The sequence below is a fragment of the Crocodylus siamensis genome, chromosome 4 (assembly GCF_052110815.1).
Source record: "Crocodylus siamensis isolate JL-2025a chromosome 4, ASM5211081v1, whole genome shotgun sequence".
Taxonomy (NCBI): Eukaryota; Metazoa; Chordata; order Crocodylia; family Crocodylidae; genus Crocodylus; species Crocodylus siamensis.
Window position 1 is genome coordinate 103,605,136 of NC_143398.1, and position 26,707 is coordinate 103,631,842.

At 43.7% G+C, this 26,707-nt stretch overlaps 2 long non-coding RNA genes across 2 annotated transcripts; one reads left to right on the top strand and one right to left on the bottom strand.

The window, feature by feature from the left end:
* Positions 1–2,037: 2,037 nt before the first annotated feature.
* On the bottom strand, positions 2,038–16,680 carry LOC149866266 (uncharacterized). The gene is made up of 3 exons (XR_016441585.1): positions 16,488–16,680; positions 3,973–4,069; positions 2,038–3,259 (listed from the first exon to the last, which is right to left on the bottom strand). It is a non-coding gene; the product is annotated as an uncharacterized LOC149866266 (long non-coding RNA).
* On the top strand, positions 10,737–26,659 carry LOC149866267 (uncharacterized). The gene is made up of 3 exons (XR_016441584.1): positions 10,737–10,805; positions 25,796–25,851; positions 26,172–26,659. It is a non-coding gene; the product is annotated as an uncharacterized LOC149866267 (long non-coding RNA).
* The last annotated feature ends 48 nt before the right edge of the window (positions 26,660–26,707 follow it).

Here is a 26,707-nt window from a genome sequence, read left to right on the forward strand (position 1 = left end):
GTGGCCTGGTTTGCAAGTGTTGAGTTCTGACAGGCCAACTGAAAGTCTTAGAATAAAGGATGGTTTGAGGTGACTTCAAGTTAGAATCTGGCAAATTCAAACTCCTAATGTCCAGTTGTCATTCTAAGAATCTCAACAGTGATTTTTATCAGTCTTTGTCCTCCCTCCCAAACAACATGGTTCAGTGAGTATAAACACCTATTCCACTTAGCACTGAAAACTTTACCCTCTGATACAAATACATCCATTCTCAGGTGTCCCTATTGAACCCTATGGGACACAGGCAGGTTAATTAAGATACAACATAGGATTTAAAAACAGAAGAAATAGAGACTCAGCTGCTCCCAGTAATATTATAAATAACTGAGCTAAACTCCAAACTAAAAAAAGAGCTGTTAAGTCAAGCAATATGCTTGAGTGCCTATTAAGAATATCAGTTTGTCTTGATTCTAAATACTACTATGCAGACATAAAACCTAACTTTTCATTATATATAAGGTCTATAATTGAAAATGCAACTGAAATGCAAGTTGCTAAGTAACAAACAAACAAAGGGCTACCACAAGAATAAGAAATGTAAAGTGCTGTTCAATCTAACCATGGCCATTAGGCTCAAACCAGGCAGTTACAACAATTACATCAGGATATATGAAACTTTCTCCTTTCCTGTTCTCCTCAATTTGTTTCTAGAGGCATGACAATGTGCCCAGGTGCCCAGGACAGCTGCCACATACAGAGGCAGCAGTGGCTTCCAGTTGCCCAAATACTGGTATGATTGTGCAGCAGTAGCTGTTTTTTCCACCCCTCCCCACCAAGTCAGCATCTGAGGCACCTGCCACTGTCACTCCACCCTAATTATGCCAGTGCTTGTCTCCTTTTGCATCCTTCCTTGTACAGAGTGTGACAATTTTGCTCCTAATAAGAAGTTACTGGAATTTTAATGCATGTATTTATGCATCACTTCACTATTAAAGCAGAACTAAAGTCTTCAGGGATTTCCAGAATCCTCTATCTGAGACTTTACATAGACTAGGGCCTCAAGTCAGCAAGGTATTTAAATAACTGTGTAAGAGTTTACCTACACTGCAAAAGCAGTAGTCACATGTCTACATGAGATGCTACGTCACCATAGTGACAAACTACATTGTTGTAAGTGATTGCTATGGTGACAGAGTCCATGGGCATGAATCACAATGCTGATGCTACTGAGCAGTAGCATAGGAAAAAACCTGTGTGGCATTGGGACTGCACAGTAACACCAATTACTGCTCAAGAAAATACTAAATGACTGCACAGTAACAACTGAGCAGTCTGGTGCATGTGTAGACGTGCCCGACTGAAGTGTAGTGCACAGTTACTCAAGCCAGCTTTCAATTAGCAGGCTTTGATATCCATGTTGGTGTGGTTGCAGTAGCATGCAACCCAGCATAAGCTAAACATTTAAGTATTTACTCAGCTTCTTTGGCAGATTTTGTAGCCTTCACTGAATTGTGTGCTGCCACAGCCAATATACCACTGCTAGTTACTCTACAACTTGCTCAGTGACTTCAGTGGAAACATTCACTAACTTCAAGCCCAAGAACAGTTTCACTGATTTTGAGGCAACTACAGACATGCATTAAGTACATACCTAGCTGTTTCATTGCATGGAAAATGGTGGTGCCCAATTACCTAGAAGCAATGGGTTTAACTCAATACAACTGTCATAGCCTTCCATTAAAAGATAAATTCATATTGCTTCTCCTCTATGCTTCTAACCCCAGTTTGACACAGATGATGATCTGAAATCTTATCATATAGCATGTGGTGATATAGCTCTAAATGCGTGCAGGTAGAGAACCAGGCTGGAATGAAGATGGGGGCTAGGCAGTGTCGGGGAAAACCGAAGGATCGGGCCCCAAGGTCACGGTGGGCCGGGGTGGCAATTAGATACGGACAGGTGGGATTAGCGGCGTAGAGTCTGGAGTTAGGGACTCGGAGCGGATTTAGAAAAAACAGGTGAATTTATTTGACTTACGCTTCAGGCGTAGGCAGAAAGGTCTTCAGTTACAGTTTTGAACACAAACAAACAATTAACAACAAAGGGGTCTGTTGGCCCACGAGGTTCAGTCCAAAGACCTAGTCCCAGGGCTGGTCAACAGCTCATAAATGGGGATCACAAACAACAAAAACGAACTGTAACACGGTGATGATGAACCGCGTGACGCCAGTCCACAGCAATGGACAAATCGGGTGGTCGAATGAGAAAGCCGAGGTCAGGAGCCAGAAGATGAAGCAGCGGAGACGTCAGTTGGAGGGGTGAGCAGAGTCGTAGTTGGTGAAGGAAGCCGAGGTCGATGATTCAGAACCGGGTTAAACAAAGTCCAGAGGGTGATCCGAAATTGTAAGCCGTTAGTCAGTTCGAAAGGTAAGTCAGGAAGCCAGATGAACGTAGTCAAAACCGCAATACAACGAGTAATACAAAGAACTAAGCCACGGAGCCAAAGGAGGAGATCAATAGGCCCTGAAGCCTGACTCAGAGAACAGTCCCTGCAGCAGCAGCCTCTGTCTCTCGTCCACGCGATCTCCCCCCCGAGGGAGGGGCTCACAGAACTTTTATATCAATTTGGTAGCCAATCAATGTGCTCTCTGCAGAGAAATTTCTAGTCCGATTACCTCATGTCAGGTTCTGACTGAGCATGCTCTCAGTCAGGAGCTGACACAGTCTGAGCATGCGTCTGTGGGGAAAGTAGGTCAACAATGATTGACAGCTCCGCAGGTCACCCAGGGGGCAAGGACTGGGTGAGCCTTGGAAATTTCCACTCACAGCTTCAAACCGTGCATGTCAGTTTAACCTCTTCTGTACTGGCAGCACATACTCAAAAAATTTCCATGACAGGCAGCAAGTAATTAAAACACATTGTACTTTGCAAAGCAGGGCTCTATAAGTGTTCATTTCTTATTTATAGGGCAGGGAAAAGGAAACATTCTTCAAATTGCCTCTATATCCTACCAAACCTCAGAATATGATGGGAGAAAGTCAGAGTTGGTGAAAAATATGTGAACATGTGACTTTATGCAACTGGCAAAATTCTTTGACTTACTTCTACAAGACATTGGACTAGAGGATATTGTGGTCCCACCTAGCCTTAAAAATATATGACCCTGGAATTTTTATTTATTTTTTGCTAAAGACAGTGATATTTCCATCTCTCAGTCTTCAACACACCTCTTCAGGGAAACTTTTAGTACTTCTTTTGCCCACCCCCACTTTCTTTTCCTTGAATGAAACAAAATGAAAGATGAACAAAAAGATATACTGCTATATTTTTTTCAAACTTTCATAACTTTGGAGAAGTTGCAGGGTTACGTTTAATTTTTTTTTTCTACTCATGTACCTTTACCCAGCTGAGGATGTTTCTAAAGGTTACAGAGTCAAAAAGAAAAAAGCCAAACAAACAGGCATCTTTCCTTTTTGTTGTATTCAGTGGCAAAAGGGAGTAGGAGCCAGAAAGAGAAAAAAATAGGAAAACAACTTCTGATATTTGTTTTCTGTTTCTTCTAAATTTTCATTTTTGTTGTTGAAAACGTCATGACAAAAATTTGGTTTGGAATAAGGCCATTTTTTATTAGGATATTTTGCTCCAAATATTTTTCAATCAGCTCCAAATAAAACCTGCTGAGCTGAACTTTTCCTTATTTGAGTCTAGAGAGACCAGTTTTAGGACAAATCAACAAGACATAGACAATTCATAATACGCTCCCCAGGCATTCTCTCTTCTCAAGCCAAACAGCTGCCCTACTTAATTTCTTTTTCTGTTCTTATGCAAAAGTTTGCTCCTCCCCTTAATTTTACAAACATTCCACATATTTCATTTGATCATTCTTGAAGTTAGGATTGCTTGAAAATTATCTGTTGAACTGTTTGATTGAAAACTATTTGTCTGGGGGGTTTTTTTGAGAAAACATTTCTTTTTTGCAAAAAGTACTTACCCTCTGTGGAACATTTCAAGTCTTCTTTGACAAACCAAATGCTGGAAGAATAAAAAGTCGAAGTTTTCATTCTTTAATGAAAAATAGTCAGAGTTTTCTATGGAAAAGAAAAAAATCAAATCAACTTTATTCAAAGCACCTACCTAATGAAATTCTTCATAACAATTTTTCTCAATTACTGGGTGTGCAGTGGCATACTAAAATTGAATAAGGTTTTGGTGAATTCTTGTAAATAATGTTTTCCCATTTCATTTCCCCAAGGTAATGTTCAGAATCTGACAATGAGAAACTGAAGACTTTTCATTTCATGTTAACTAGGCCAAGTTTAAAATCAACCTAACCTACATATACAGGCTTGTCCTTCATTCAATTCTAATAGGTGCTGCCTGAGGTTGCTATTTTGGAAAATTGTAGTTTCAGGGATATGTTTGTAAATAAATTTCAGCATATAATAAGAATATAGGAAAGATTAAACCTTTCACCTATTTATAACTGGACCAGAGCAAACCCATATCAGTATAAAACAAAATTTTATAGTGAGAGAGGGTGTATCAACAACCTAGTTCTATGAAGATAGTTTGTTTTTGGAAGTGGCTTTTGCTACATTTATTATAACATACTCTTGATATACAGTGTATTTAAGAGTTTTGACCAAGAAAAGTTTCCAAGTAAACTAGATTGCATAGGTATACAACTCTATCAGAGTAGTTCTCAGCCTTTTTAATAATAGGATACAGGTAGTCCTCAGACATACAATGCAATTGGTTCCTGAAAACAGCAATTGGATCCTGAAATGTCATAACCCAGAACCAATTTTCCATTAGGAACAGTGTTACAAATGGGGATTGGTTTCTTTATGATGGTTAATACTACATGCAGCTGGTACGTGGCAGAAGGGGAAGGGAAGGGGCATGGTGGGTTATGACGGGACTGCTGCCCCCCGAAAATTCACCACAGCCCCCACTGCCCACCTGGAGTGCAGGGGGCACTCCTTGCCCTTTTATCCCCCCACCCCAGGCTTTGCTACAGCATAAAAAGCCCCATATCACCCAGGCAGAGGAGCCAGAGCAGAACAACTGGTGCAAAGTGTGAGGACAACCCTTTTTCCCCTTCCCCGCTGCCCCATGTGCAAAACTCATTAGTTATACTTCTGGTGATTATCTCTAGGCCTTATCCCTGCTGATTACATAGCCTACTTTTATCACATCATAAACAGCATTGTTTTTTAAGCAAAATGACATAAATCTCCATTCTGCTGCTCATGGCCCTAGGTTTGATCCCTGTTTATGATTGCAGAATTGGTATGCATATACTTCTATAAGCACAGTATATTACAGAGGTTCACCATGACAGGGAAGATGCAGGAAGAAACATAAGTAGGAGGAAAGCTATCCTTCTCAATGTTATGTGCAGTGTCTTATGAGAAAAGAATAATTAAGTCTCTTCTGTAGAACCTACTAAGTAACAGCATGATCTAGCAAAACTAATAGTCATATTAATAAAACTGAACATTTGATTGCCTCTCGGCTGTATCCAGCCAGCTCTCAAAATGATTCATACATTCCCTTTTCTTTGACAGCATGCAAAATTCTCACTTTCTCCACCAAGTTCTTCTGCTGAAATCAGACCTCAAGAGTTGCCTTTTTTGCCTCAGGTGCAGAATCCCTGTTGGCAATAGAAGGTCGAAGTGTTCCTTGTACATCAAGCCAGAAATCTGGGAAACACCATTCCTACATACATTGGAAAGGCAACTGAATTTTTGCTCAGTAAGATTACTGTCCCCATTAAGAGACCGATCCATTCCCCTTCTGTGCCAGTGGAAAAAAAATGTAAATGGCTCTGCTCGAGCAATTCTGACTGTATAACAACCCAAGATGACTTTTCTTTCTGAGGGACACTGCAGAGAAGCAGCTGTTACCATTTTAATTTACATATAGAAGATATCTACTTTCTTTGCCTAGTTTCTTGGGGTAAAGCACTTGACATTTTTTTTCCTGAGTTCAACATGTTAAAACTCCTTTGAGCAGAGGGTTGGACTAGATGACCCCCGAACCATACTGCATGATTGCATCTTAAAAGTAATGGCTGGAACTTTCAAATAATATTGAAATAACTGTGTGTAAGAATCATACACTTACATATTTTTTCAAGATCCATTTGGGAATGATTAAACTCAGATTACATATTTCTGTGTGATTAGACAGGACTTTCAACTGAGAAGTTCCACAAGACAGAATACCACCAAAGAAGTAAAATATTTATTGACTATTTTGCTATTTTTTTGGTGGTGAAGGTCAGGGTGGGGGCAGTATTCCAAATAAGTTGGACCTATTCACAGGTACTACCAAAGGCTTAGGACTCTTCCCTACCATGGAAGTATTCCTGAAATCACACAAGTATGACTGCTGACTGCCACAGAAAGGAGTCATCAATTAAAAGAAAGACATCTACAAGAGGACTATATATTAACAGCACCAGCATTATTGGATGGAAGATGCTCAGCAGCGAACCCACAAGCGGACCGGAAGTACTTCCAGTCCACTTCTAGGTCTGCCAGGGAGCATATGCCACCCCCCCGCGTGCATCTCCCTGGCTTGGCAATCGGCCATAGGGGGACCCCAGGTGCCCCTCAGGTCCAGCAGGCACCAGTTGATGAGCGAGGGAGGTATGGAGGGGGGCCACTGTGCGCTTCCTGGTACAGTCAAAAGTGCTTCTGGTCCACTTCTGGGTCTGCTGCCAAGCACGCTGGGGAGCCGCCTGTGCTTCTGTGGGACACTCCTTGCACCCCAGCATCTCAGCATTCATGAGCCCCTGCTACCTAGAGGTATGTAGAAAAAAAAACATTTAAATCTGTCTCTATATACAAATTGCTGAACCTCTCCGATTCAATTAAAGGGTCCTCTGATTTAGTTTGAATTCAGAGATTTGGCCACTGAATCAGGCTAAATTTCCACCAAATAGAATCAGGGACTGAAGCTTTGCACATTCCTAATGTCAGCCAAATCCAGCCACCACCACAGACTTCCAGTCAAAATACACACATACAAAGTATCTGTAGAATGGAGGACAGGGTAAGCGACTGCAATGCCCCTAGCTGGTAAGATGATTATTGAGTTTTTTTTACCAGGAACAGCTCTCTCAGAAATTCAGTGGTTTATCACCACAGTTCTACTTTGCGTCCTCAGAAATTTCCTTCCCCTATGGTCTAATAAACCCTTGAAGTGCATGCATCACCTAGAACCTCTGTTTGCTGCTGCTATGGCTTTCCATCTTCAGTAGCTAAATGGGTCTGCATACTTCTGTTTTGAAGAAACAGAATGTTTCCAAAACACAAGAAGAGAATTGTTATATCTAACTGGGTTTCCCTCCCCGGCTGATGTTCAGCAGGCACTGTAAAAGGTAACTTTGTATGCTTTTCCCCTTTAAAAAACTGTCCATCACTTAGAAACATTCTCTTCTTCATGTGGCAGGGGCAACTGCTGAACCTTCTTATATTATTTTTTCTGTTCTTGGTTTCTGCCATTTAGTTTTTTTGAAACTACTTTTACTTCTTTTCTTTTGAAACTACTAATTACAGTGCAATAAGTTTAGTACCTAGAATGACAAGTACTAACAATGTGCTGTAATCGGTGTTACTGTACATTAGTGCAGATGAACACTTTTTATGACAATAACGCACATTAGACTAAGCCTACTGTGCATTAATTCATTAGCATGGGTTTTCCCCACTGCACTACTGTGCACTAGAATTAGTCTTCTGCACATTAAGCTTTTTGTGTAGATGCACCCATTAGGTGCTAAAAGGATTGCTTGCAGTACGTGTATTCTTTGCAGAAAACAAGAACTCATCTATGTGTGATATATTACATCCTCAGTACTTCCTTCTCTATTAAAAAGCCCATTGATTTTTAAGACTTTATTTGTGTTCCATTTAGTAGACACGTTATACTTCCTTTTGATCATCTGGATTTGGAGAAGGCTATTTTAAATAGAGTCTTCATGAGATTTCTCATTCCATTACTTTATGATCTGAGTGGTGTCTGACTTTGCACAAAGAAGTCAGTATGACTGTTACATGAGCTTCTATTGTACATACTACACAAGAATAAATTTCAGTTTTAACACTGCGTACATTACACGTGCATTAAATGCGCTTTTCCTAATGTGCATTAAATTTAGTACCTCCAGTGTGAGGTACTAAATAAATGTGCATTAGGCTGCACTAATGCACAGTAGTTCAAGCGCACATTTTTTAGGTGAGACTTAATGTACCACAGCATATTTTACTGTGCATTAGCCTAATAGCCATGGTTTTTTACACACCGCTTTAATGTGCAGTGAAATAGGCTACTGCTCATTAAAGCACATGTGCAGATGTACCTGGTGGTATTAACCTTTTCCTGTTTGCTAGGTTTGACTACCACTGTACTGATGCTGAAATTCTCTTATGCATTCATATCTAATGCTACAGATAACCTGTTACAGAACTTTGCTTTGTAAATAAATCCCAACTAAGAACTCTGTTGCTGATTTAACATAATCATTGTTAAATAACCTTTTTTTCTCAAAAGCATTTTTGCTGCTTTTGAATTTCTTCACAATTACTGCTAAAAGCAACCATCTTTGGCTTCAGTACATTCACATGCAGTCTTATCTGGTGTTGGACTCCATCATGTTATGTTGTGATTATTTCCACATTTGTTGGAAACAAAATCTGATCTCTGCAACTTGTTTACACTTGTATTAGTTGCCTTTTTTAAAAAATACAACGAAGGGGGCAAAGTGTGCAAGTTTCAGTCTGACCTTCAAAACATTCTATATTGCAAAAGAAAGTTCTTAAGATGTGTTATTATATATGAATAATGCAAGACTGGACTTTGAGTTTCACATGCTGTCATTTGTACCTCCACAGAGCAGTCCATATTACTGATGAGCTGGGATGAGGTCCAATAAAAATCATCTTTTTGGTTTTAAGTTAAAAAAAAAAACAAAAAACAGGCAGCACTGGGTTTGCACATCATGTTTTCAAATATTTGAACAATTTTACAACTCCTATTTGGCAATTAATCCTTACTCATATGACTAATCCAATTGACTTCAGTAGGCCTACCTGTAAGAACAAAAGTTGTAGAAACCCTCTTAGTATGCGGCAAACAGATAGAGAGGCAGATGCCTGGACAAAAGTGGCTGACGAAGGGGCCAAATTATCAAGGCAGGTAACATAATAATTTATTTTCCTACTGGGATGAGAATTTTAGGGCAAGGCAAAATTTCAGTGGGTATTTCATTTTGAAGCTGTTTCGACATGTTTTGAGCTTGAAACAGTGAAATCAAAATGAAATGAAAGGCTTCAAAGCAGCTTTGTAATGGAAAGATGGCACTCAAAACTTTTTGGAAGTTTTAAAACATTTTGAGTTTTGAAGCTGGGCTTGTTTGCAGCTAAACAGAAACTAAGGAGAGAGAAGGGGAAAGGACTGCCTCGATATTGATATCTAGCTCCCGATTCAATTCCCCAGCTCCTAAATCTTTCCACCAGCTCTTCTCCGGGGGCACAGACCCCAGGATGATGCGGGATGACAGCAGGCTGCCACTGCCAGCTGGGGATGGTGGCAGCTCTGAGCTATTTCCCCAGCTGGCAGTGGCAGCCTGCTGAAGCCCCACGCACAGACCTGGGGGCTGTACCACCCAGGAATACCTGGGGGAATGATGAGAGAGCTGGGGAATCAAACCAGGAGCCTTGAATGACATGTGCATCCACCCCAGCTCTAGGACAGCACTCAGTGCCCTGCCAAGCCACACTGCACCTGCACCTGCACCATGGGGCAGCTGCTGTGCAGGTGCCAGGTGGGGAGGCGGGGAGAAGCGTGCTGCTCCCTGCTGCCCTGCACTGCATGGAGGAGCTCTGCCATGAGCACCCAGAGGCCCAATTGCCACTGCCACAGCTGGAGAGTGTGGGGCTTTTTTTAAAAAAAAAAGTCTGTACACCAGCCGTGGAGCATGTGGATGACAGCATGCTGTTGCTGTGAGCTGGGGCCAGGGAAGAACCCAGTGCTGCCACTGGCCCCAGCTGGCAGCAGCAGCCTGCTGTCATCCCACATGCAGACCCAGGGGGTCACACTCACCTGGAGGGCTGTGTCAGGCTCCTCCCAGGGGGAGCAGATCTGCGTGAAGGATGACAGCCTGCTGCCGCTTCTGGAAAGTGATACTAGTTTTGCTTTGAACAGTTTGAAGCTCAGTTTCACAACCCCCCCTGCAGCTATCTCCTTGACACTTGGCAGGCTTCATGCCCTCAGAGGGGGTTACCATCCCTGCAATTGTCATCCAAATCAGACAAGAAATGACAACAGCATAGGCATTTGCATGATTCCCAATTATAGTCTATGGGAAAAACGTCAAAGCGCATCGAAACAGTGTTGAAACAGCAAACCAATTCTGACAAAATGAAATGGAATAGTGCTGTGAACAGTGCAATGAAACAGTGCTGTTTTGCACAGCCCTACATGATTTGTGTCTTTTACAGTTTCTTTGCCACTACTCAGTCACAGCTGCCAAGCCACAGTCTAAACACACTAAGTGGGCATATTTACACAAGACGTTTATTGTGGACTGATTAATTAGCTCCACAGTAAAACATCACCGTCTACACATGTGACCTTATTAGGTTGTAGCAGACTAATAAATGTCACTACAGGGTAGTCCAGCTAAACATAAGTAGTATCCTGCAGTGGCACTGTTTCAGATTTAAAAACACTTTGTCAGGCTGAGGAAATATCTGCAGCTGGTGTGTGCGCTTTTCCTGGATGGAATGAATAGTAAAGATACCAGAGAGGCTGGTATGTATGCAAGAAAGCCAGTCAGTGAAAATGTAAATTGAGGTGTCAGGGGGTGAGAGACAGGCTTGGGGGGGCGGGGCAGGAGGGGAAGGGAGATGTAGCAGGTTAAAGTGGAGAGGTATCCGGGGAGTCAGATTTCAGGCAGGTTATAGTGTGTTATAAATCCAATGTCTATATTGAGTCCATTAGTTTTTGTACCTAGGAGTGTGATGAAGTGAAGTTCATAGGCTTGTCTGTGAAAAGTTTTCCCCATTATAGTCTATGGCCAAACCTCTGAATCAGCGCCAAATCTCCGAATCTGAATCGGCCGAATCAAACTGGGATAGTGACTTGCATCACTGAATCAAATCACCGTCCCTCTTAATCAGCCAAAGCTAAATCCTAATCAAATACTTGCTGCTTTGCACAGTCTTGCTCAGGGATGGTAGCCAAACCTTCCTGGGGACACTAGACAAATACTCTGGCATCCAAGTAGCACTGAGCTCTTGTTGCTACATCTAAATTCATCTAAATTCCTTGTAGCTGTACTGCAGCTTAAACAGACAGGGTGAGTTTCTCTTAGCTCAGGTCATTATCAGGACTGTTCTGTGGGAAAATGAAAATAGATTTTCCAAAGTCATTTTATTTTTTAATTAAAAAATGGTTGGGTTGTGCACACTTCACATTTTGATTTAGTTTCAGGTTGGTTTTTATTTATTTATTTTATTTAATTTTTTACATGAACTGCCTTACATCTATATATGGGTATAGTATGTGTTGAGTAGCTGGTAAGCAAGGCAAATTAATATAAGCTAGGAGTAAATAATACAAAATAAATTCATTAAAGGTTTGAGTGTAACTATGTTTCTAATGCTATGTGAGTCCTACAGAAGTTTTCTCTTGGGTGCAATTTAGCAGTCACTGGGTGCATCTATATATGTGATAAATGTGCACAAATAAACACTGGCGCTTATTGCTCCAGAATATTTTGCTCCTGAGCATGCCTTTTGAATGTGCGCTCAGGAGCAAAAAACTCCTGAGCATATTGATCTGGAGTTTATTCATGAATAGCATGTGGAGCCCAGTAGGAACAGCTCTGGGCTGGCAGGGGACCCAGGTGGTCAACTTGCCAGCCCAGGGCTATTTTGACCATGTACTGCAAAGTGTCTGGCTGGGGCATGAGGGTTTTTCTGTGCAGGAACTGCCTGCTGGCTAGCCCCATGCTGAAGTACCCTTGGGGCTCAGCCAGCTCCTCCTCAGCACATGGAGCCTGGCCAGAGCAGCTTCCAGAGGGGCTGGCTGAGGCAAGCATGGAGCTAGCCAGCAGGCAGTCCCTGTGCTGAAGCACCTGTGTGCCCCAACCAGCTACTCACAGCACATGGAGCCTGGTCAGAATAGCCCTGTGCTGGCAAGTTGACCCCCTGGGTCCCCTGTGAGGCCAGAGCTGCTCCTACTGGGCTCCATGTGCTGCTCATGAATAAACTTCAGAGCAATATGCTCAGGAGTTTTCTGCTCTTGAGTGCACATTCAAATGGCATATTCAGGAGCAAAAAAAAAAAAAAGCTCTGGTGCAATAAGCTCCAGTGTTTAGTTGTCCACATTTATCACACAGATAGATGAACTCAGTGACTGCTAAATTGGTTTGGCAGAGACCTGAGGCTATTCTGCGTTGTCTATAGAGCAGTATTCCAGCCTGGGGCTGTTCCAGCCTGGCTCCACGTGCTGCAGAGGGGATGACTGGGGCACAAGGATGCTCCAGTGCAAGGCTAGCCAGCAGGCAACCCCCATGCTGAAGCACCCTCATGCCTCAGCCAACCCTGTTACCACCTATTAGGGCTGTGCAAAGCTTCAGGCACTGATTGATTCAGAGGAGATTCGGTGGCTGAACCTCTGAATCCAAAATGAATCAGTGGACAATTAAAAAGTCCGAATCGATTCAGAGAGCTTCAGCAATTTGGGTAGTCCCTGCCCGCTGCAGCAGGGAACTGGACCTACACTCCATGCTGGTAAGAAGGGGGCAGGGTGAGGCTGAAGGAGTGGGGAGGGGACCATGGGGGGAGCCCTGCCAGGCACCATCCCCTGCCTGCTCCCCCAGCCCTCATGAGTGCACCCCAATCCCTGGCCACTCTCCTAGCCCCATCCAATGGCTGCCCCACCCAGCCCAGCTCCCAATTTTTTTTAAAAAAGCCCCCACTCACTAGGTATTGCCCGGTGGGGGGAGATCTCCACTGCCCCCCACTACATGGGGGGCTCTGCCACAAGTCCTCTCACCCCTGCCTGCTCTCCCGCCCTCCCCCGCATGGCTGCCCCACCCACCCCAGCTCCCAGCCCTTTAAAAAAATAACAACCCCACCCCCCAGACTCACCGGCTGCTGCAGCAGCCTTGGGGCTTCTGGGGAAGATCCCCACACAGAGCGCAGGGCAGTGGGGGGCAGCAGAGATCACCCCTCACCTGCTGGGCAGGTGGTCCACCAGCACCATGAGCCACCTAAATCCTGGACACTCAACAAAGGAGAAGAGCTGACCATCCAGAGCAAGCATCTCCCCAGTGCTCTGAGTGACTGCATTCACCTTGGGAACATGCCCCCCTTTGTCTCTGCCTTTCCCCAACTGGTTCAGGGTGGCCTGCCTCTACTTTTTGAGGATGAGGGATTTAGAGCAAGAGGGGGAATTTGGGCATGCTCCCACTGGTGCCAGGCTGAGAAGGAACAAGGGGAAGGGGGGTGCTGCCTCCTGAGATGTAGCAGCATTACCATGGTGGTGAAGTATTTCTCGTCCTTGCCTCAGCTGATCTGCTTTTGGCAGTGCTGGCAGGTAGCATGCCCGGGATCATCTGCCACTTCAAAATGATCCCACACTACACTACCCACATGCTTCTGGGTTGAGGGTAGGGATCCTGCCTTATCCCCCTCCTCACCAGGCAGAGGCACAACAGGAGGAGCTGAGCCACCTGCCCCCACAACCTCCTCCAAAGTGCCTTCCAGAAGAGACCTGCCTCTAGGGGAACTTTGAAGGGTGTGGAGCACAAACTGAGATTTCCCCTTGGTCCCCAGAATTTCTTTAGTTATGGCACTCAGCTCCACTGCCTCCAGATCCATCTCCTCCTCTGGCACTGGAAAGCTTATACTGAGAACTGAAATTGGGGTAGAGACTGTCATGCTGGTGCTGGTGGTTGTTACTGGTGTTAATGGACATGGTGTAGGTGCAGACACTGCTCCCACCTCCTTGCTCCCATTAGCAGCAGAAGACTCGTTGCTGCCAAGAAAGAGGGCGCGTCTATATTTGTGTGTGGGGGGGGGTGGGTCTTGCAGTTCTCCCTCTGCCCCCGCTTCCTCCCCTGCCAGAAGACCTGGACCTGCCTTTCCAGCATGCTTCATAATGTTTGGCATGCTGTGAAATGTGTGTGTGTGATAGTAATATATGTTGAGCTACCCTGCACAGTGATGACACATTGTCAGGGAAAACACAGAAGAAGAGAGACTAGCTACCAAGAGACTAGATAGCAAGCCAGAGCCTTTCAGATGCTGCTGGTCCAAGAGAGAGACCTCACAAAAGGCACACATCACTTTACACACAGTGTTATATGTTGTGTCTACGTCCTTCCCCCAGAGCACTGTGATTGGAAAGGAACTCAGAGAAAGACACAGTCACTGGCTAACAACAGATGTCAATCAGAGCAGCCTTTCCTCCCCGCTTCGCCTATCTCTTCTCAGTTTGTGTTTCCTGCAAGCCTGCTTTCCAAATCTCTGAATCTTTCCAAATCTTTTAAAACCAATTTCGATGCTTCCAAATCAATTCAGACCTTTTAACATGTCTCCTGATTCAGTTTGGATTTGGAGGTTCGGTTGTTGAATCTGGCTAAATCTCCTCCAAATCGAATCGACTACTGAAGCTTCACAGAGCTCTACCCTGAGCTCTGTGATGCTACAGGTAATACTACTACCAGTATCTAAACTTGGAAGCTAGCTGGGGAACATCTAAACAAGCTATACTGTCACCTGTGCAACACAGATCTAGTCCCAGATGCACCCTGACACTACTCCAAACATGCAAATTATCCATTGTACGGCTTATATTCAGAACTCATTTGTCATCCAAGTTATAATTGCTTTGATAAATTTTGCATTAACTAAGAGAAAACTTAACCTGTAACTTGAATTCAGAGTCTTGATTTCCCACACTTAAAAAGAAAAAGCAACGCACAGGGCATGTCTACGCATTGCCCTATGTCAATGTTGTTACTGTGCCATTTTTTAGTACTTCCTTTTGGAAGTGCTAAAGCATAGTGCAGTACCTGCCCATACTGCACTGTATGCACGGTGCACGGTTATTAGCTACTTCACCATAACGGCACATTATAATGGGAGAGCACACTGCTACAGCAAAGTAGCTGCCAGTCATGTGTAGACACCTGTGGATACTATGTCACCATAGTGCTTTGCTACAGTGATGTAGCGTCACATGTAGACGTGTCCATAGAGGAATTTTAAAACCATAATATTAATCTCAGACTCACCATCTATTTGGAAAAGAAACCCCTGAATTCCCCTCATTTTAAGATCATAGGAAAAGGCTACCCTAAACATCTACCAGCAACATATACATACTATTTATTTCTGACATTATACTCAGGTATCATGAATGCCCATGCAAGATTGGGAGAAAGCCCAATACAAAAAATTTTGGGAGAAAGCCTTAAGTCCTGGGAGCTTTTACAAAGCACCCAGGATTGCAGCTCTGCCTAATAACCTCAAACACTAATACATCTGAAAATTGTGGGCTTACTCACTAAAGTTAACCAGGGATTCATTGTTTGCAGAATCAAGGCCTAAGACCCAGATTCAGCTCTGTGCATGTGGCCTCTGGAACCTGTGTAAAGCTTAGTCTCTTACAGGAGCCGCCCTAGGATTTTGGTAGGTAGGGGTGCCGTTCCAGTGACTGCTTGATCCAATGTTCCCGATGCATCCCTGTTGCCTATCTGCCAGCCAGGAGATCTCAGTGGCTAGCTAGGCCGTGGGATTGTGTTCTGTGGGGGACTCCACGCTGCAGAACACATCAACAAATTCCTCAGAAGAGGCAGGCTACGGATTATTTCTAGCCCTTTTTAGTTTTGCTATAATTTCACTTAGACTGTTCCATATGATCTCATGCTCGTACCAGAATAGTGAATCCCAGTGTCACTAGCCTTTATGAGCTTTCTTTATAAAATGCTCATTCTTGATGCACTGGCTAAAATTATGCACTATCATATGTTTCTTTCACATATTAATTAGCCTGCAGCCATATTCTACAGGCCAGTTGGCAGTACCAGGGGCAGAGCACAGATCTGTAGTTACATAATGCCCCCAAATACCCAAATCAACAGTTAAAAAGCAAAAAACAAACAAAAAAGCCCCTGGGGTTAAATGACATTTAGAGATTAAATGGAGCAGCCCAGTTCCCAAGCCTGAAGACAAAAGGGCTGATGCACAAAAGCCAGGAGAGAAAGCTTGACATTGTTCTTCCTACCCACTGCAGTCCAAAGTTCCCAAATTACATGCAACTGGTTAAACTGGTCTGCTTCTAACAACTGACAAACTCCCAGATTTCTGCAAGTTAGAAAAACAGACATATGAAAAATCATGTGGTCAAAGATGCAGTTCAAATCACTGTTTTCTTTAGCAATACAACTAGCCCTTAAATGCCATCAATCAAGATCGGTACCTGCTGCTTCTGTTGGAGTTTATCTGTAGATAAGTGGATCTCATAGAAGCTGCTATGTTTCATTGTTTCCCCCAGAAATTTACACATTTCTTTCTGTTCGTACAGTTTCTGGATGAAATCGGTGATTGAGGATGGCTTTTAATATGCTCAAAATCAAGGGTATCTTGGAAACTGGAAGTTGTTGTTGAACCCAAGTTAATCTGAAATTGCAAAATGGGCAAATGAACACATTTCACTCTTTCCACAGCCTGGTTCCGTTTTTTTACATTGTATATTGTGCATGCCAGGGTTTTCTCTGTGGAAGGCAGTAAGAGTGCCTTACAGTGTGTTTCTGTTGCCAGGCAGGTATGAGCTTTCTGTTACACTGGTTCTCTACATATGATACTTTTACCTTCATATACTTATGGATAGTGACCATATGGCCTGAATTTATCAGGGTGATCTCAGTATTTCAAATGATGTCTTACTGACCCAAGAACTTCTCTGTATCCCAATCTGTCATTTCAGTTGCACTGTTTGTTAAATTGCAAAATGTCTGTCCAGGTTGTACTTAACACTTCTTCAGTGTGACATGATAAACTCATTCACGGTACTACATTTCTGGGAAAAAAAAACAACCTCATACTCAGAAATAACCCCATGGCATCAGAAGCTGGCAGCAGAAACATTAGCACACTTTTTATTTAAAGTTCCCTTGTCTTTTTATGAATATTTCACAACCCCAAAGCACATTGCCAGAAAAGTGTCCTAGTTTTTTTATTTTGACAATATAGTTATCCTATATTTTGAGTTACCTTTTGCTTTTTTGGTGCAGCCCAGCATAAGGGTGAGGCTTACATGCCTCTTAAATACAATTCCACCTGGGTTGCTTTGGGCAGTGAGGAAGTTGTCACAGTCCTCGAGAAAGGCACCATATGCTGTCTCAGCTGTCCTGCAAGATTGCATTAAATGAAAACACAGCTGCAACTCTTAGTGATCTCCAGCCTAGACACAGATTAGAGCTCCTATGGCATTTAATCAATTGTCAGTGCTCCTTGTGGACCAGATTTACAATCAAGCTTCTTAAAATTCTCAACAAGACTATGCAATTACCATTTATTAACAGCTCCCTGAACCTACATAATAGGTTAGTAGTAGGAAAACAGATCTCTTTCTCCTTTCATTGTGCATTATGTTTAGATAAATTTATAGCTCATTGACTTCTTTTCTATAACCAAGACAACCTTTTTGGTGACATGCAGATATTTATATCACCCCTAACACTTTACATTTTTTTTCATGTGCGTATGCTGCAAGGTCTTTCTCTTGCAAAGAGATACGTGACCAAGCTTGACTGTGAACCCTTTAATCTATCTGGTGGAGAGTTCTTCTATCTAGAATTAATTCCTCTGTAATTAATGGGATAACCACAATCACTGTGAAATTAGTCTTCTTGAAAGAGCTAGGATGGCTTGTGGGAGTAAAGGGTGGATGTTCTAGCCTTCAGTCAATGGGCCAGATTCTGATGTCCTCACTAATTTCAAGTGGCTGCTCTTTTCATAGGCAGCTCAACTGTGTGAGAGCAACAGAACCTGTCCCATTGAATAGCAACTTTATAGTACAAGCTGTACCACTGCAATCAGCAAAAGATTGTAGCAAAAGATCATGAGAAAGTAATGGGATAGAGCATCAGCCTGCTTCCCTTGCTATGTTCAAGAAGCAAATGTATTGTGCACAAGTACGGGGGAGAAGGGAGAGCCTTATAGCTCTGGTGCTCCTACAGAACCACCTTTTCAGCATGAGCAAGCTGGTGACCTAGCAGACAAGTCCAATATGCTGTTTCCAACAAAGAGATAATAATAGCAAATCACACCTCTAACTTTCAGACAGTCACTTTTAATCATTACTTTATTTACAGTGTAAATAAAGTTATATTCCAGTTCTTACATGTTAGCATAGCAGTTTGTTTGCTTTTATAGCAAGCAGTTTTAACTAAACCTGTATGTATAAAATGATTTTGGATAGCCATATGATACAACATTTGGGCAAGGGACCTGTTGCCTACCATGACAGCATTTATTAAAAGGAAATGACAAATTGTAGCAGACTTTTTCCCTAAATCAGATGAGGATGCTCACATAATAAAGACTACAATCCAATGATTTGTTTCTAGTAAAGCAAAATATTTTTAAAGTAAACAAATGCATTCATCAAAGTAAACAAGTTCATTAATAAAAACCACAGGAAATATGAAAGCAGTCTTTTCTGTGTTAAGTTCTGGAAACAAGGGGCGTTTTTACATATTCTTCAATCAGCGAGCCATGCTAATTAAAAATGCTCAAGCTTCACGTGTATCAGCATCCCTGTGCTGAACAAATGAGGGTGAGGCACTTCGAACTACAGCTCATTGGACATGTTTTATTCCAAAGTGCCCCATCGCCATTTTTTCAGCACAGACAGGCATGGGAACGGTGACACGCGATGTGGAAGGCTGCCAGAGCGCATCAGTTTCCATGCTCCAGCAGACGGATTTCTAGCACCTCGGTGCAGGCTCCCCACACAGGAATAGGAGAAGGAACCTATTTCTCTTGATGGCTAAGGCTCCCATGCAGCACTCTGAAGCACTGTAGGATACTAAAACAAGTAGATATTACCCTTCTTCTGTGTTGTAAAAGTGATTCCTTCCTACCTGTGTGGTGCTTGATCCCATGCTTAGCAAGTCCAGCCTCCCACAGCAGTGATCTTGTTTTCATAATCATTATTTGATTATTAGTATTTTTCCTGCCTGAATCCCTTGTGTTGAATGTCTGCAACTTCCAAAAGGGTTTAGAGGATTGAGATGCCCAAATCCCCATGTCATTTTGTGGAAACTGGACAACTACTACCTTTAGGGCTCTTTGAAAATCCAAGCCATGAGGTATATGCTTTTTCCCAGTTCTTGCTTTTTTGACAGTGATTTCATAAATCTTCTTAGATTATTAATCATGGAGCTCAGTAGTGCTAGATGCTATACAAACTCAGAGGTAAAGCAATTTTTCTAGAACTCAAATTAACTTTAAGTGTTGCATGTTATATATATAGGGTTTTATCAATTTGTGAGCACGTGCTGATGTTGTGCTTCAGTAAAAGAGCCTCTGTGGAGCTGAAAACTCAAAATGAAATTAGAAAGCACATTGTTAACCTCAAAGATGTTTGCCTTAGATTTATAAATGACTAGGCTTAGCATTATTCAGTGTGTATGTTTAGACAACACAATACAATTCTTTGTAGAGCTACCACTAACTCTAAACAAGTCAGCTCAGGTATTGTATGCAATATACCAGTAGCACAGCACTCTGCTCAGGAAAAGCAGAGTAAATTAGTCCCTGTTTAAATGGTAAACTTACTGTTCCAGCGAAGCATTCAGCTGCAAAACAACAAAGATATAGTCAATGTAGTCTAAATATAACAATTATTTAAATCAGTTTTGGGGGAAGGTGGGTATTTTGATCTTGACCAAAAAATAATATATTTGTAGTCAGTTCCAACAAAGAAATTTATGAGGAAGGATTGAAACAGCAGTTTGAGACTGACTTTGGACCTGTAAAATTAAAAATAAAGAACCAAACTGAACTCACAGCATTACAGTAAGAGCAGCTAATCCCAATACAAAAATCACTGGTTGCAAAATCCAGAAAAATTTTGTTAATTAAACTTCTGTGCTACGAATTGTCCCCTAGGGCTCAACTATATTACAGGTATTCTTGCACTAATGCACTCAATTACAAAGTAGAATAACCGTGCCACTTTAAAATAAGTTACTTTTTAAATTTTAGAGAGAACGCTTGCAAAGGGTTGCCGGGGAATGAACTTAAACAGCCTGTAAAACAGTGAATTTGTTTGGACTGTAGCCTGAATGTTTATTTGCTTGTGAGTTCTTTATCTGCCACTATTCTTCCCAGAAAAAAAATAGCAATTAAACACCATTACTTTCATGTACAGAGACTCTTTTAAGAATCGAGAAACACATTTCATTCAAATTATTGCAAATAAAATGTTGTTTTAAGGAACTAGGGCAATAGTACTTTCCCAGAATCACAAAAAGTTATAGTTGTTGTGGGTATTAAAAGTCTGTAATTCTTTATTGAAATGACAGATCCCATGAAAAGATTTGGTCTTAGATTACTCCTTTGATGTTCAGAACTGCTGGAACAGAGAGCTGCACTTAGCATTGCATTTATTCACTTAAGAACAAGCAATTTCTTGTGGCATTATTTACCAAGAAGGCTGTATATCATGACTAATTAGTGACCAGTTGCAACTTTACAGTCTATCTTGAATATGGGGCAGCACATAGCTGCACTGGTCCAGGAGCAGAGCAGAGAGAGGACTGTGACAATTCTTCCTATGCTTCCCTCTTTTTCTGAGAGGAGAATAAATTACTTCACCCCTTTTTGTGGAGCAGCTTACTCATTCTGTGTTCTTGGTGCCTGATCTGAAGCTTACTGAAATAAATAGAAATATTTTCATTTACTTCACAGAGCTTTGGATCAGGTCCACAACCAGCTAATCTGGCAGGCAAGTTGAAAGGGCAAAGCCAGATCTCTTCCCACTGCTTATTCTATTCTGACCCTCTTTGTCCCCTCATGCTCACCCCATGATATAATCAAACGAGCATACCCTTACACTCTCCAATGCAGTTTGGGCAGAGTCTGAGTAGAGCCAACCAGACAAGTCAAGAGTATATGAAGGGGTGGGGGAAGGGAAAGGTTTAATCCACGGTATGGCTTAGATTAGTGTTTTTCCCATCTGGTTACTGCATAATTGTTAATAATTGTTCCCTTAGGAAAATGTACAGGATGCTCAGAGATGCTACAGAACAAGCAGATGAGTCACTATGTCCCACCCCTCCACCCCATCCTTCAGCACTTGAGCTCAGCCATATAGGAAGTGCCAAGAACTATAGAGCTCCTGCATTTTTTATATGCAAGAGTGCTTATATCTCATAGGCAGCAGTTGTTTGCCTTGTGTTGATGGCTGGAATCACAGTATTTGTTTTAATTAAGAGCAGCTGCAAATATTTCCATAAAAACTCATTATGGATCCAAGCAAGTAGTGCAAGCAGTCAGATGTATGAGGAAGGATCTGAAGAGAATTGGCCCAACAAGTTTTGGCTGTCCTGCTGAAAGGCAGCCTTCTGCAATGCCATTTACATTTCTCATTAAATCAATGTCACTGAAGTGACAAAAAGTGTTATTTTATAACATTTGTTACCAATCAGGGAGAGATCCCTTTAGGTGACTTTGAACACATGGACTTAGCAACTGGAAGTGCTGCAATCTACTTGCTCAGTCAGGGTCAAACTCTAACTGTTGTGCAATTAAGAAGTATTACTTAAATCGTGATCTCCAAATCAAACAACCATGTTCTAGTTCCTCTGTAAACTCTGTCAGCTCTTGCTAGCTGACTAACTGCTTCAACCTCAGTCAAGTATTTCATCCGATTGTTTAACAATCCTCCTTTAAAACAGTGCTCCAGGCAAGGTACGTTTGATCTCCAGCAAACCTAAGGGCTTTTGTATACAACACGTCATTTGATCCTCATTAATTTCCTGTGCCTGAAAAATTTCCTGGGTTATTGTGGTGCAGTGCATTTGTGTTTACACGCCATACCCTTTTGAGCGAGTTAAGTCTCGTGTGTTATTCCCCACAGATTTTGTCAAAGATCAAAGTCTTTGATTTCAGATGCCGATGGCAAAAGGTCAGATGGCAAAAGGTCAGAAGCTAACACAACAAACTCTGTAATTGTAATTTATCCCTCTGTATTAACAGTGCTACATATACACACCCCTGTCTGTGCCTCATTTCAAATCACTTGAGTTCCCACACGAGAGAGAGAGACACTAACCTTGAACAAATTGCAGCTTGGTACCGTGCCGTCAAAAAAAGATATCGGTACCCATGGTGACCAGATAAAAATGAAACTACTTTAGTGAAGTTGTAAAATTAAATAATATACTATGCGCACGATCCTGTGACCAAATAGGACCAGTACCACCCAAGTAAAAATAACCCCCCTTTTTCTGAAACCTAAGCAAACAAAGAAAGCACAAGTGCCAACTCATTAATTACTCATGCCTGGCGTATAGTAATTGACCACCGTTGGCAAGTATAACTTTGAAAGAACTTCCGCCCAAAGCAGAGAACTGTGTATACACTCAAGAAGAACAGATCGTGAACAAATATTATCTCTCCGCCTACGTATCTTTCTGGCGTATCTCCGTCTTGCCGGCCCATCTATCTCTCTATCTCTGTTGTTATCTTTCTTATCAAGAGCTCTTGGTAATCTGCAGACTGCCAAGGCTTGTGTGAATCGCTCGGAAGCAACTCTCTTACCCACCCTGTAAATGCTGGGTAACATGATATCTGCATGCTGTAACTGAATAAATCAACTCCTCTGCCTACGCTGCATCACATCAGTAGCGTAAGTAAAATAAACTTTCTGTGTAACCAATACGCGGTGTTTAAATCCTCTAACTCCTGCTCACCGTTATCACCCACCTGTCCAGTTATAAATCCCCTTCCTCGCGCCAAGCCGGTCGTGCCGACCCAGGCTCGCAGGTCAAGGGTGCACCGGCATTAGGGGTGCAACAGATTTCAGCGGTGGTAGCTGAATACCAATCTACCCCTCAGTATTGTCCTTCCTGATGAATTACAGCAGGAGGTGCATGTAAACCAGCCTCCACTGTCCCTGCCCCTGCCCTCTGCCCCCTGCCCTGCTGGGAATCTCTTGCTAATCCCACCATTGAGCATGGCCTCCCCACCCCACTCCCCATCCACTACCCCGCCCACCCCTGCAGCAGACACAGATGTTTAGTTGTAAATTGTTAAAGAATTTATTGTATTGAAAAGAAACAGGACTGCTAGTTGCTGTCAGCAATATGTGCTGCCAGGGAGTGTTGCATAAGTGCGGCTCAACCAGCTTCTCCTTCTCCTTGCGGATATCCCTTGGTCCCTGTGCTGCCTGGCCACATCTCTGTCTGGCCACTGCCTGTCACAGTTCTTTAGCCCATGACTCCCTGAAAACTAGGGGTTCACCGATAGAGATTTTGGGGTCTGATATTGATAGCTGATATTTAAGGAGGCATATCAGCTAATATCGATCTGAAATCTGATACAGCTGCCTCCAGCTGGTAAGTCCAATGTGGTGGAAGGGTGGGGAGAGGGAATAGGTTTGGGGGGTAGATCAATTCCCCCCATGATGAGGGAGGGGGCAGGGGCAGGCACTGCCTAGGGCAACGGGGGGGTGGGACACGGGCATGGTTCTTGGGGTGGGGGCAGCTCCCACTGCTGCTTGCACCCTGTGAGGGCAGGGAGGAGAGGACATGTGCCCCTGGATCTGGATGGTGCAGGGTGGGCAGCATGTGCAGGGTGAAGCTGAAGCCAGCACTGTGCAGGGCTTTTCTTGTTGGGGTCTGGACTTGGAGCAGGCTCTGGCAGTGCTGGGAGGAGGCTTAAGCCACCCCAAATTTCACCACAGCTCTGCTCCCAGCCCCATGCCACCACTCTGTGTGGCTTTTCCTGGTGCTTGGGTGGAAGTGGAGTGTTCAGTTGAGGGCTGTGCCAGGTGGCAGGCAGCGGGCAGCAGCTCAGGGCTGGGAGCGGAGTGCAGTGAAATTTGGGGTGGCTGCTTCTCCTCCCAGCACGGCTTGATCCTGTTCTGAGCCCAGCCCCCAGTGAAAAGGGCCCTGCACAGCACTAGCTCTGGCTCCACCCCACAGCAGCTACCCACCATGAGCCATGCAGATCTGGGGGCACATGCCCCCCACACCTTCGGGGGCAGGAGCCACCTCCACCACACAAGCCATGCCTCTGTCCCACACACCCCCCCTGCCCTGGCTGGGCAGTGCCTGCCCTTGCCCCATCCCTCACCATGAGGGGTGTTGATCTGCTCACCCACACCCCTTTTCCCCTCACTCATCTGACTTACCAGCTGGGGGCAGCTCTCCACACTACCAGCTCTGCTGCATGCTGCACTATGGCTGCACGCAGCATGGGCATTTATTGGCTAAATTATCAGCCCCATAGGGCCAATATCTGATACAGACAATTTTTTTCATATCGGTACTGATCTGATATCAAACTGATGTATTGGTGCACCTCTACTGAAAACCTCTCTGTGGGTCTCACAGATGTTGTGGAGCACACAGGATGCTACTACAAAGGCCATTATATTTTCTGACTCCTGCTTGAGTTGGCATGTAAGCATCCTCCAATGTCCTTTCAGTCGGCCAAAGGTGCATTTGGCAGCTATCCTGAAGCTGCTCAGATTGTAGTTGAAAAGCAGCTTCTGCAGGTCTGTAACATTACGTCCAAAGCCAGGGCTTTAGTGTGTAGGCAGTGTCTGCTAATATAACTGGAGAAACAGCAACACAGCCTGCAGATGCCTGCAGCAACTTCAGCAGTGGCCAATCTCGGGGGGGGGGGGGCACGTGCCCCCCCATGCCCTCCCTATGTGTTGCCTATGCCCATGCTCAAGCCCATAAACAAGTCTTTTGTTGGTAAAGGGGTGCTTCTTCAGTTTTCAGTGTTCTGGTCAGACACAGGTGATAGCTTCACAATCATTTGAACTTTGGGAGCATTTGTATAAAGCAGACCTCCAAATTTCACAAGGGACCTTTTATGATTCACTTGCTGTTGACCATTAGCTGCTTCACTATGCCTCAGAAAGTGAAGGCCAGCGATAATGGTGGTCATGGAGTAGGAGGCTGATACCTCCAATACGCATGGACCCAACTGGACCTGGGAAGGGCTGCAAATCTTAATTGACATTTGGTCAGAGCAAAGCATCATAGGCAGACTGGAAAATAGGAGGAATAAGTCTGTTTGTGTCTCCATTGCAAAAGCAATGCAGGTGCATGGGCACAATTGTGACTGGATGCAGTTCTAGTGGAAGATCAAGGCCCTGAGATCTGTGTTCTACCATGCCAAAGATGCGAACTCTCACTTTGGGGCAGGGCAAACAATTACTCCTCTCTATGACCAGCTGTCATCATTCTCTCCAAGGATGCAGGCAACACTCCAGGTATCCAGTGTTTTGGCACCGGGCTTATGGAGGAGGCAGAGGAGGAGAATAGCATGCCAACAGAGGCAGCTCCTACTGAGAGTAAAACTGTGAGCATGTTGGAATAGTAAGCAGACTGCTCCATGCTCCCGGTGGATGAAGAAAAGCAATTCACCTTAATGCTAATGCCCCCACCATCCTCTGACTCCAGGGAGTAGCACAGATGAGTTGGAGGAGGAGGAGGAATGGAGAGAAACTGATGCGACGAATGCGGTTTCTCTTCCCAGAACCCAGTCGTCATTTTGTGTTGCTGAGACACAGGAAGATGTATGACCAGTGACTTGTGAGTATCCTGTAATGTGCCTGTTGCCACTGCCAGGCACTGCGCTGATTGGGTTCATGCTGGTTGCGTTTTTGAGTCTGGTGGGGGATTTATATTTATGTGTTGCTGGAGGTGGGTTACCATCCTCTTTCAGGGGTGGGGGATGAGGGGCATATGCCATTGTTTTGGGCAGTACAAATGACAGGTTCCCTTTCTGTGCCTGCATGCATTTTCTCTACTTCAGGATGGTGGTGGGGGGTGGGGCAGGGTTTAGTTGGTGGTGTGTAGTTTCCTCCTCCTGATGGAAGAAAAAGGAAAAGTTTTGCTCATTTGTTTAACAGCTACCATGCCCAATGGCAGCCAGGGATGTGCCCTCCCAACCTCAGACACCAGCTCACACAACAGTAGAGTGCTGCAGTGATATGCACTGGAGGCAGCGATAGTCCTGAGAAACCTTGATGGAGGCTTTGGTAGTGTCAGCACAAGCCAAACTGTCATGCAACAAGTCCTGGTGAAATGAACTCTGCACGTCCATGCAGTCAGAGGATGCCATCTTGCAGTGAATAGAAGACAAGGTGGTGAAGTTGGTAGAAATGGCCACAAAGTCATGATTTGATGTTTGAAATGGTGGAATCTGACCGTCAAAGCAGGTCGTAGCTGAATTTCAGCTTTAAAAAGCAGGTACAGAATGGCAAAAATAGCTCCCCTCAGCTTGCCTCTGTCCAAGAGGTAGCCAGTACAGCTGAGCCTGCTCCCCAAAATGCATTGGAGTCAGGGGAGGGCCATAACACTGCCACCAGGGCCAGGTGGCCACCACTGTCATTCAGGGAGCTAGGGCCAGTTCAGGTGATGGTGGGGTGAAGGCAAAGAAGACCAA